The following is a 9560-nucleotide window of genomic DNA, read 5'->3' on the forward strand; positions in this document are numbered from 1 at the left end:
GGGTGTTTCAGGGCAGCAGGACTGTTCTTCGGACACCCCCTCTTGTTCACAGCCCTTCGGTCCAGCTCTCCCTCTCGTAGAGGGGGAGAGTGGCCTGGGCCTGAAACCTGGCTGGACATCTCTCTGCCCAGAGGGAGGCACTCAGGACAGCTCTCACCTACAGCATCACATAGTTTTTCACACCAGCTCAGCTCCACAGCTGATGTACCCCAGGGATGGAGGCTGTATCTGCCCCAGCCAAGCCACATCGGTCTCCCCCCCCCCCAATCCCACCACCCCCCAGAGAGTGTGGGCACAGGCCCCTTCTCCTAACACCCCTCTGGGGTGAATCCAGCTGGCTGTGCCCATCCCATGGGCTCACAGCAGCAGGGAGCACAGGGCAGTGAGCTGTTTTGGGGGTGTCAGCCCTCAGCCCAGCCGCACCCCTGCTGCATCTCAAGGCCCTGCTGGGACTGTGAGGTGGGTTCAGCCCCAAGCAGTGGCCGAGCACCACAGGCCACTCGCTCCCACCGGAGAGACAGACCCCTCTGTGGGTTGGGATAAGGACAGTTACTGACAGAATAACCTGGAAAGCAGAACAATAACAGCCAATTGCACTCACACCCATGATAACACAGAGTGCCTTACTGACCTGACAGGGTGCTGCACGACACAAGGACTGACCTGATGCCCCAGCTGCTCTTGGAGGCTCCCGGGAGTGCCCCTCCCCAACCAGCCCCTTTTATGGAGGAGTGGCGTCAGGTGGGGTGGAAACAGCCCTAACAGCCCTAACTCAGCTCACCTGTGCTGGCTCCTTGGGGAGGTAAGCTCTGTCCTAGGAGAACCAGGACAGACTGACATCCAGGCTTATTCACTGGAGACCCCAGGCTGAGCCCACGCTCTTCCCCCAGGTGAGCAGCAAGGGTAACACTTGCCCCAGCTCTCCTCTGGACAGGCAGGCTCGGTGCTGCAGCCAGGAGAGGGTGGGACGCTGCCAGGACTGCCAAAGGTGCCCTCTGCTCAAAGGGAAAACACACAGCACAAACCCCGCTCACCCTGCAGCCCTGACTGGGAGTTGGCAGGAGGAGATGCTCTTGCTGCCACACACGTGGCCCTTCAAAGGGGTCTCTGAGGTGTCACGGTACCAGGGGCTCAGCTCCCTCCCCCCCTTGCCCTCTGCTCCTGCCTTGTCCTTGGACGGGCTGTCAGGCCCATCACTTGGGATGAAGGCTGGCATTGACAAGGCCACACTCTCACCATCACAAACACTTCCAGACTTTGCCCTTGTCACTCCCGTCCTCTCCAAGACACTTGTCCCCCTCCTCTTCCTTCCCATTTCCTCCTCACCTGCTGCTCACAGCCAGCAGCAGTGCCAGCTCCTGCCCAGGCAGCACTGTCCTTGCCTGCACCTTCCCCCTAACTGGGCGCTGCTGGGACAGAGAGGTACCCTGGCTGTAGCAGCCCCTTTGCTCTTGGGGAGCCTCTCCTCCAGCCACAGCTTCACCTGTGGCAGCAATTTCCCTCTTCTGCAGCTGGGGTGGGAGCTTGGCCCCAGCACACAAGTTACTGAATCCATGTCCTCTGGGACCAGGGAGAACCATCCCCACTGATGCTTGGGAGAGAGGTGCTTTACCCAAGCTAGCCCATGATCCCAGAGAAGAAGCCTCAGTGTCCACACAGGGACACTGGTTTTGTAAGAGTCCATGGAGATGCTCACCTTTGCTGGTCTCACTGCCTGGACAATGATAAAGGCCCCCAGAGATGCCAAGAGTCAGGAGAGAAGTTGGGTGGGGAAAAGAAAGGAAAAGCATCCCTGCCCAAGTTTTCTCTCTTACACTGGTTTATAGCAGCAAGAGGCAGAGGATAACTGGGTGCCATAGCTGGCAGGGGTGACATAGCAACCCACAGCCAGGTGCCATCTGGAGAGAGCACCAGGTCCTGCCCCCCAGTTAACTCTGTGCTGGGGTGCCCGAGGGCCCAGAGGCAGGATTTGGGCAGTGACCACCCACCCTGCTGTGCTCTGCAGAGGGGAACCCATACTCCATCAGCCTCCTGAGAGGAGGGGGAGACGTGGCCCCTCCACAAGCTCCATCTAGATGACCTGTCACAATGTGTTAGGTGGCTGGCTGGACAGGGGGCTGCACAGCACCAAAGAGCAGGGGTCACCTTGCTGTAAAATGGTATTATGGGCTGCCAGCAGCCAAGCTGCTGATCTTTGGAAAGCGGGGTTAGGGCAAGGGGTTGCAGTGTCAGGGGTGTCTCACATTGGGGAGAGGCAGGGGTGGGCAGAGGAGCAACAGGTCCCCAACATCATGCTCCAGGAGGTGAACACACTGGAGGTAAAACATTGAGAAGGAAGCTGCTGCAGCTTCCATCTGTCCCTTGGTACAAGAGAGGTAAGATGCAAAGTCTACCGTGTCCTTGGAGAGATGCTCCTCCTGATCCATAGCCCCCACAACATCCAAAGGGGCACCAGAGCTTCTGCCCCAATTTCCCCAGGAGACAGGTGACACAGCCTGTCACTCCTGCCACCCCAGGAAGGCAGAGCTGCCACCCCGAGCCCGGACAGCTGCTGTGGTGACAGGCCAGCCTGCCCTCCACTGCCAGCCCTGCCTGCGAAGGACGAGCACAGCCCCAGGAGCCCTTCATGCCTGTCTGATCCCGAGCGCCTCGGCCACTGCTGGACGCTGGTGAAGGTGAACAGGGAAGGTAAGATCCATCTGAGCTGAGATCCATCCCCATGCATCCCTGCCAGGCAGCCGTTCTCACACCTGGAGCAGCTCTGGGGGCTCCAGGGGGTTCTGAGCGTACCCCTTGGCTGCAGCCAGCACCAGAGGTGCTTAGCTTTCCTGACAGTCAGACCACCAGTCTCTCCCTTTACCTTTAGATGCAGATAAGAAGCAAAATTCAGCCTGGGGGGAATGCTGCAGGGGGCCCTAACCTGGCTGAGGACCTTCTTCAGCTGATGGAATTAACCCTACAGCTATCACTGAGTACAGGGATGAACATGACCCAGCAACACCCTCCGCCAGGTTTTGGTGTGCTGGCAGCCTCCCAGGGCACGCTGCTTGTGTGGGGGATGTTACATTAACACCACCATTGGACGTGCTTCTTTGGGCAGCCTTCTGAAGGGCTTCATCCCTGGGATGCTGGGGCTCTGCCCAGCCCAGCTGCTGGACCTGCTGCTAGATGGGGGAGGATGCTCTCATCCTTGCCTGGGGTCACGATTTCCACAGTGTCACCGTGGGCAGCAGGATTTGCCTTTACACCAGACAAACCCTCACCTGAACCTGCCACCTCAGCCAAGGAAGTGGCCTGCAAGCGTGTCCCATGGTTCTGCTCTGTCCTCTGTGTCTGCAGTTCTGGGGTGCAGGCTCTGCCCAAAGCCTTAAAACCAAACTGTGCTGCTGGGTGACAAGCAGACGGGTGTGAGGACAATGAGGGGCAGGAAAGGTTTTCCCCATCATGTCTCCAAGCACAAACAAGATGCTGCCACCAGCAGCTTCCCTGGAAAAGGATTCAGGAAGGTCTTAGGAACCCAGACAGACCAAGTTGTTTGCATCACAGGAGCCGGGGAGCAGAGGTAAGTCACATGCACCAAGAATAAATCATCTGCCAAAACAGGACTAACAGGACCCCACCTGCCCTGGAGAGGAGCCAGAGCAGGACTCAGACCTCCTCACTCTCCCTTGAATGGGGATGCTGGTTGCTGACACAGGTCCATGAGGTCAAACCACTCTGCCACAAGCTGGTGAGGAACACCACCACCAGCATCCCTCCCTAGCTGAGCCGTTCAGGGTCCTCCAGAGGGGACTGCGTGGCCCTTGGCATCGAGCACACACAGAACACTGAGGTTAGGGTGGGCTCAAAAGAAAGGCTCACCCAGTCTCCCCCCACCTAAAGCAATGGGAGCTGTTGGCTGTGCTCTGCCCTAGGCAACTACTGTCACCCACCAGCAACACCATTTCCTCCAGGTGATATATATGGTCCCACTCCTCCCCAGGGTGCCCTGAGCCAGCCCTCAGCATCTCTTTAGTCCCAGAACAGCATCCCCACTATCCTTCCTGGTGACTGTGGATGGGATCTTCTGCAAGGAGGGGGATTTTGCCTGCTGCTGCTCCTTGCCCAGTCTCTCCTCCATCCATCACCCCTTCCACCTCTTCCAGTTTCCTTTGTATTTCTGTATTTTGGGGGGGGGGGGGGAGGGGGCAGGAGGGTGTATGTGTGTCAGTGGGCTCAGGGGAGGGTCCAGGCAGCAGCTGTCTTTGATCAGCACATGTGGGAGATGGAGCACTTCAGGAATGCCGACTCCTGATCAAAGGTGGGAACACAGTGACAGCCAGGACTTGGCAAACACCCATCCCTGCTAATCCCTGCCAGGGGTGGGATCAGCAACCCACACAGGCCTGCAGCCCTAGCCCATAGAAGGGAGAGGTCCAGCCCTGATGCTGGGTGAGGGGCAGGAGGGTCGCTTCCATTTGCCTCTGGGGCTCTGTCCCAAGCAAGGCATTATCCTCTCTGCACTGAGTCAAGCAACAGGATTCACATCTCTTCTTTTACCCTGTGGCTTCGTCCCTGCTCCTGTGTCCAGACCACCCCTGCCCACATCCCCAGCAGCCAAACCTTGCAGCCCCTCCTCAGAGGGGATGCCCAAGGGAAATTGGGTCAGCGATGCCCCAATGCTTCCATCCTCTCCAGAAAGGTGAGGTGAGAGCTGAAGGGTCACTTGCTACAAAACAGCTGGGAGGAAATGGGAAAGAGAAATCACCCCCCCCACACATACCCTGTCCGGAGACACCTGGGGTTGAGGACAGCAGGGGGACAGCTCACAACACCCCCCACCCCTCTCCATTCTGGGCACACAAGTGACAGACAGATTTGGGCTGTTGAATGCCACCTCCTGCCATGGACACCCTTATCTCTTGGGGGGGCTTCCCCCCCATAACCCTGGTGGGAAGGGGGGAGCCCATCTGCACCCAGAACAGGTGGACTCAGGCAAAGTGCTGGGTGGGCAGAGGTGCAGCTCCCCCCTTTCCCACCCACAGCAGCCCCACTGCAATGCTCAGCCCTTCTAACAGGAACCAGGGCAGTATTCTCCCCATCACAGCCTCTTCCCAAACTCAGCAAACACTCTTGCCCTCTGCCTATGGAAATAACACCCACCAGTGCCCAGTGCTGCCATCCTCACCCCACAACACCTCCGTCTACCCCATCACATTGAGGTGTCACCAGGCCCCAGCTTGTCCCTCACATCGAAAGGGAAACTTTAGATAAGGGGACTCCTGGGGGGGGTCACCCCATCTGCCCAGGGGGGTCACAGGTTGCTGCTTCATCACATGTTGCCTGATACTGAGTCAATCAAGGCTGGGGTTATGGAGATGGGATTTATCAGCAAGCCCTGGGAAAAGGCAGCCATGGAGACACCTGCTTGAGCAGCAGGCCAGGGGCTGGCAGGGATGAGCCTTCCCACAGACAGAGGCCCCAGGCTTACAAACCCATGAGGTCAGCACAGAGGAAGAGGTGGGGGGCAAAAGGCACTGTGAAGAAACCCAGGATTAATGCTGGCAGCTTGTTCCCAGGGTGGGATGCTCTACTGAACAGGATGTTGCTGGATGCCTCCACAGCAGGCCACAGACTGGGAGGGGGGGCTGCTGTGAGAGTGGGGAGGGCCAGGACATCCCACTCAGGACCAGGACAGGCAGCAGCCAGGGAGAGGGGAGCCCAGCCCCAGCAGTGCTGCACCCTATACAACACCCTGTGCCGGACCTCACATCATTCTCCCCACTGGTACTTGTGCCCCATGGGGCTGGGTGAAACTGCAGACCCTGGGAAAGGTTTGTGAGAAAGATTAGACACCAGTAAGGGTAAGTAAGGCAGGAGGGACAGCCTGACCAGCATGGCCACATCCTCACAGACAGTTACCCCATACAATCCTCAGCCCAAAGGATTTACCTGCCAAAACACCTCACAGACCACAAAGTGGGGTGTTCCCCCACCCAGTAACAAAGACCCCCAGCCTCCACCTGCAGCCATGTCCACACAGAGTCCTGCACTCAACAACTGAAGAACAGGTGGGGGAACTGAGGCACAGGGAGGGGAAGCCTGGTGACACAGCCAGGATGGAGTTGCAGCCTCCCTTTGCCATACCTGGCCTATTTTCTCTCCAGCACTAGAAGCAACCCAAGGCCCATGCACAATGTGTTACGGAGCAGCCAGAGGCTTCTTGAGCTGCAGAAACAGCCCTTGTGGCACTGGGATGATGCTGTCCCATCCCAGCCTGGACATGCAGACTGGATTTAGGCAGCCACAAGGGACAGGCAGCTCTGGGAAGGGAAGGGAAAGCATCAGGCCCTGCTTGGGCTGCTCAGAGGCAGTGAAGGGTGACAGGCCACCGCTGACACCCCAGGAACGGTGCAGGCGGCATGGGAAGTGCAAGGTGTGCAGAGGGAGAGCTGCAGCACGGAGCCATGGGGCAGCACAGACCAAGGACTTGCTGCCCCTGTCCAGGCTGAGCTCCCTCCTCGGCCTCTCTGTGCATCTTGCAAGTGCTTTGCCCTATCAGAGGGGCTTAGCAGGGCAGCTATTGGAAGCACCTGCCTCCCTTGGCCGGGAATCAAAGGCCCCAGTGCTGGGATCCTGACACTCGCGCAGCACAATTATCCCCAGCCAAATGCTGCATGTGAGAATGTAGGGCACCCTCTGTCCGGGCTGAGCCTCCCTTGGAGCACAGCACAATTAAAACAAGCAGTGCCAGATGGTTTATTAGCAGCCACAGAGCTGGGAGCCCACACTTGATCTCTTGCTCCAGCGCAAAGGCATCAGAGGCAGGCCTGGCGCAGGGGCCTTCCCCTGCCACACGCACCCTGCAACGGGGCAGCAGAGGCCAGATTCGTTCAGGAGCTGATAGTGCAGTCACCATCGGATGGAGATGGGGTTAGATTAGGTCATGGCACTGAGGCAGCGGATATGAGAGAATCACACACGGTCACCTGGGTTCCAGTGGCCTGTTGTAGCGTTAGAGGCCAAGGGGTGCTGTGCAGCAAGCCCAGCCCTCCCCAAGCCACACTGCCAGCAGCATCAGACCTTGATGTGAGACCCCAAGCAACATCAACTCAACCGCATCCCAGGGGTGTTTCTTCCTCCCATCCCATCCAAAGCAGAGATTCCCTATGGACCTGACCTTGCTCTAGCAGGCGAGACACCAATCCATCAGCCAACCATCCTCACAGAAGCCACAGCACGTTCAGGACCCTTGTGCTTCTTGTCCCCAGGCAGACTGTGATTGCAGCAGCATGGGCAGGCACCGTGTCACACCTCGCTTCACATCAGTTTGTTGGGGGGGGTGGGGGAATGGGACTTTGACAGCTGGTGCTCCAGTGGAAGGGAAACCTTCCTCAGTGCAGCGCAGCCCAGCCTGGGAACAGGCAGGTCTGAAGCACTGAATGAGAGAAGCAGAGGGATCCCAAGCAAATCTTTTCTAACTGAATATAGAAACATTCGGGGCATCACATGCCTGCAGCCCTTCACCCTCACACACCAGCTCCTCTGCTGCAGCTTCAGACCCGTTGGGCTTTGCAGGGATGCCAAGACCTCACAGTTTTGCTGGGGCTTTCTCTCCCTCTGTGCCTTTTGTTCAGCCCCAGCTGCTGTTCTCATGCACATCACAACCCTTCCTCAAACAGAAAGGTTACCTCCATCCCCCCGGGGTGCTGAGAGCACCACACCCCCCAGCTTTCACACCAACCACACACTGATGAACTCCCCCGCCTCCCCAGAGGTGTCCTCGGGTCTGGCAGCAGATCTGCGTTTATTCCTGCTTTCCTTTGCCTATCACTGTCCCATCATCGGGGACAGTGTCAGCACAGCAAGGCACAGCCCTGCCCACAGAGCCCTTGCAAACTTCAGCTCATCTCCAGCCAACATGCAGGAGAATGTGCCGCATCTCCTGGCCATGGCACCGTGCAGGACCAGCGCAGCAGCGACCATCCAACCCTTTTCTCTGCAAGTCTCTTCCTCTGCTTTACCAAGGATGCCCACAGGGATACTTGGGCTGGGAAGAGCAGTTTCATCCTGCCTGGGGGATGTTATCACATGCTCTGCACAGTGACACAGCACTTCACCCTCTTTGTTCCCTGCAGCTTGGTCCTCAGCATCACCACCATGCCAAAGCACCCACCTGAGCTGCAGCAGCCCCAGCACTCCCCCATTCCCCAGTGCTTCCAGCTCTGTAAGCTGCCACACCAGCTGCTCAGTTTAGGTACCATGCTGGGCTGGGAGGGGGGTTCAGTACCCTTTCCATCAGGTGAAGTGATGCAGCACAGCAGGCAGGCGAGGGGATGAGAGCAGGACCCCACGCTCCCCAGCATCCCACTTCAATGGGGTTTGGGGTATTATTTCCCCCATGCAGTCTCTGTAGTGTTAGTGGGGAGACCTTCTGCCTGACTCATGTGGTCATGCACCACATCCCATCTCCCTTCACAGCAGCTTGGCTAGAGAAGCCAGGACTTCAGCACCAGGAGGAGGAGTTACAGTACAGCAACAGAGCCTGGCCTGGAAACACACAGAGATGCTAAATCTCATGTTTGGTGGGGGTGGGAAGGTGGAGGGGGGAAGTGGGGGTGTGTGTTAGGTCTTTTTTTCAGGGCGATGCTGCAACTTCATTTCTTGCAAAGACATCTCCTGCCGTTTATTTTTCTGTGGGCAAGGCAAGATGTTCACAGTTGCCAGGCAAGGGGCTCTCCAAGCAAAGGACTACAAAGAGGGCTGACACCTCTAATGAATTACAGTAATACCAGCTCGAGGTGAACTCTAAAGTGCCTGTTTACACAGTCGCTGACCTCCCTTCACCCGCTCTCGGGTGTGATTTCCCCCCCCCACCTTGATGGATCACAGCTGAATGGAGGCAGACCCCAGTGTTTATCATCTCCCAGCATTGGGAAGGGAAGAGACAACAGCATTTCCTGGCACACCAGCCACCACCAGCGATACAGTGCCCACCCAACACTGCTCTGGGAAGTACCCCCATGTCACCATATCATCACAAATCCCTTCCCATTGGGAGAGTCCCACCCACAGGACGTGGCTTTAGCCACATCGGGGGCTGGGACCAGCAGGCAGCCCCTCACACGGAGCAGGGACCAAGGGCAGTCCCTGTAAGAGCCCAGTGCCCTGCAGACACCCAGAGCACAGCCTGCTCTCAGCCAGGAAACACCCTTTGGGGTGCTGCTCTGTTTTTTTCCTGCTTCGGTAGAGGATTTCCCTGTGTCCTGGTGCTCAAGGGCTGTGCCAGTCTCATGCTCAGGGATCGCTGACACGGTCGCTCCCTCTGATGGGCTCAGTGCCAGCCTGGAGGGAACGGCTGCCTCCAGAAGCCCTGAGCAAACTGTAACCCTGGGACACGGCTGTTCGGGTTGAGCAGGGGGATGTCAGCAGAGCAGCAAGTTCCCCCTGCCACCACCCGTGGCTCTTCCAGCCAGAGCTCCCCCACGGCCCCATCTCTCGCTCTGTCCAGACCAGATCCTGCTCCAAAAAGGGAAGCAGGACACCCCAGCTACAGGGATGCCAGATGTCCTCATGCTTCT

Source organism: Gallinula chloropus (assembly GCF_964237585.1).
Source record: "Gallinula chloropus genome assembly, chromosome: 17".
Taxonomy (NCBI): domain Eukaryota; kingdom Metazoa; phylum Chordata; class Aves; order Gruiformes; family Rallidae; genus Gallinula; species Gallinula chloropus.